This window comes from Sminthopsis crassicaudata, chromosome 3 (assembly GCF_048593235.1).
Source record: "Sminthopsis crassicaudata isolate SCR6 chromosome 3, ASM4859323v1, whole genome shotgun sequence".
NCBI classification, from domain to species: Eukaryota; Metazoa; Chordata; class Mammalia; order Dasyuromorphia; family Dasyuridae; genus Sminthopsis; species Sminthopsis crassicaudata.
In genome coordinates, this window is record NC_133619.1 from 415,046,421 (window position 1) to 415,048,667 (window position 2,247).

Genomic DNA, 2,247 nt, shown 5'->3' on the forward strand with positions numbered 1-2,247 from the left:
ACTTTGAGAGGATGAATAATAGTAGAGATAACTTCTGATTAAAGTACAAGTAAATTGCATTGCAAGGCATAGGCAATTTTTAAGAAGAATATTATAGGCATGTCTATACTACCAAACATCTCCTGTACAGGACAGGATCCAATCTATTTTCCAATTGCAGAACATGATGTTTTCAGAGAAGTCAGTGAAGAGTCAAACTTTATCTACTTCATAAACTTTCCCAGTATGCCCTAATGTTAATAGTGGTGGGGCGGGGGGGAAGGAAAGAGAGAGGGAGAGGGAGAGGGAGGGAGAGAAGGACTGAGACAGAGAGACTTCTATGTCCAAAAAGAGTCATCCTCCTGATGAATATTACTAAAATGCAAGAGGAGAGATGTGGATAAAGCAAAGCTGATGGCTGATTTAATGTCATGGGCAAAGGAACAAATGAGCCTGATATTTCTTAAAACTTAGTATTCAGGAAGACATGTCTTCCTTTGATAAGCAAATCTAAGTAATTTTGCATGATAGGAGGATTCCTACTGCAACATTTCCAACCAGAATAATTCTGAGCAATGGTACAATAAATGAAAAGTAAGTCCAAAAGACAAGCCTGTATTAGTTGAACAATTTCTCAGATTCAAGTAATCATCATTATTGTAAAACCCATTTGTCACTTGAAGTCTAAAGAAAGATATTGGGTTGCCCTGGAAAATGCCATTTCTTTGGATTAAAATAGATATAGAACTTTCCATCCAAGAATCTCAAAGGCAATGATTTGCACACCCATTATCATGAGAATAAAAGAAAAGATCCCCCACATCACAAAATAAATTCATAGCAAGTGTAGAAAAAGGAAAAAATCTGATTTCCTGACTATGTTTTGGTAAGAAACCAATATTTACTCTTCATCAGTATTTTTCCAACACTATTAGACTACCTGGGGTAAAATTTAAGACCACTCTGTGGTGGTTCCTACCCAATCAATGGCCTGAGCAGTAAAAGCTGCAGACCACTCCTCAGTAGCCAGTTAAGCACTCCAATTTTCAGTAGGGAATTGCTGAATGGGGCACAGATGGCACCTGTACTCCCTCAAGCCAATTAGTCACCTCTGGTTGAGTAGGTAAATTCTGGGGCAGGTATAGTCAGTTCACCCTGAAACTCCTCCTTTGTTACTGCCTTCTCAGCTGCAACCTGCTCTTCCTTTTCATTCCCTTCTGGATCCTGATAGAAGTAACCTCTCATCAGTGTTCACGGGAAATATCCACCCATATGTATAATTTCACTAGCAGGCATCCACCATATCAGATCCATTAAGTGAACTCCCTTGTTGTTAGGTGGAATGGCAATGTCCACATAGCTAAGTAAGAAATTGTACAATGCAATGTTAGGAAGGTTAACATAATGATGCTTCAGTAACAGGCTAGGGATCTGTCCAAGGATTAGTGACCACTAAGCAGCGAGTTCCCTGAAAGCTTCCTGGATCTGGTTAGTGAAGGTGCCCAGTGTGAATCATCCAGCAATAAGTGTGGTGCCAGTGGCAGCAGCAAATTTCAAAACAGCTTGCTGGCTATTGTTCCTAAATGAGATGACACTGACATCATCTGGATTTTCAATGCCAACAACGGCAAGAGCTGCCAGCAGAAGCTTTTCCCAAGTTCTCTTCAAATTAATGAAGTAGATGCCTTTACTCTTTCTTTTGTAGATGTATTGTTCCATCTGGAGTCCAAATTGGTGCCATCCAAATGAGTTCCTGGAGCAAGGAATTTGAGGATATCCTCCTCCTTCATATGCAAGACATCTAGGGCTCTGGACATTGTGAAAGTTTCTTTTTAAAGTTATGATGGAAACTGAGGACAAGACATGCTACCTCTTCTCGGTAGCATGGAAAGAACAGTAACTGACTTCTTTATATGGTATCCTGAAACCATCTATTAAAGCCTTCTTCTTTTAGCTGACTCACATTGGATCATTTCAATTTTTTTTCACATCTTTACCAAGTGATGACCCAGGGACAAAAAAAAAGATAGAAAATCTCTTCACAATTAAAATTGACTTATGATCAAAGGATCTGTGAGTAAAAATATTAAAGTAAGAGGATGATAAACAAAACATACTCTATGCTGTTCACTTCAAAAAGAAATGAGATTATTTAGATTGTAGAAGAAAAGATTCAGGAGAAGCATGATGTTGTCTTCAAGATTTTAAGGATTATCAAATGGAATAGATTTTTAGTTTGTTCTGTTTGACCCCAGAGAACAGAACTCA

General features: G+C 38.5%; 1 pseudogene; it reads right to left on the reverse strand.

The window, feature by feature from the left end:
- Positions 1-801: 801 nt before the first annotated feature.
- Positions 802-1,796, reverse strand: LOC141559623 (small ribosomal subunit protein uS2-like; annotated as a pseudogene).
- Between the last annotated feature and the right edge of the window lie 451 nt (positions 1,797-2,247).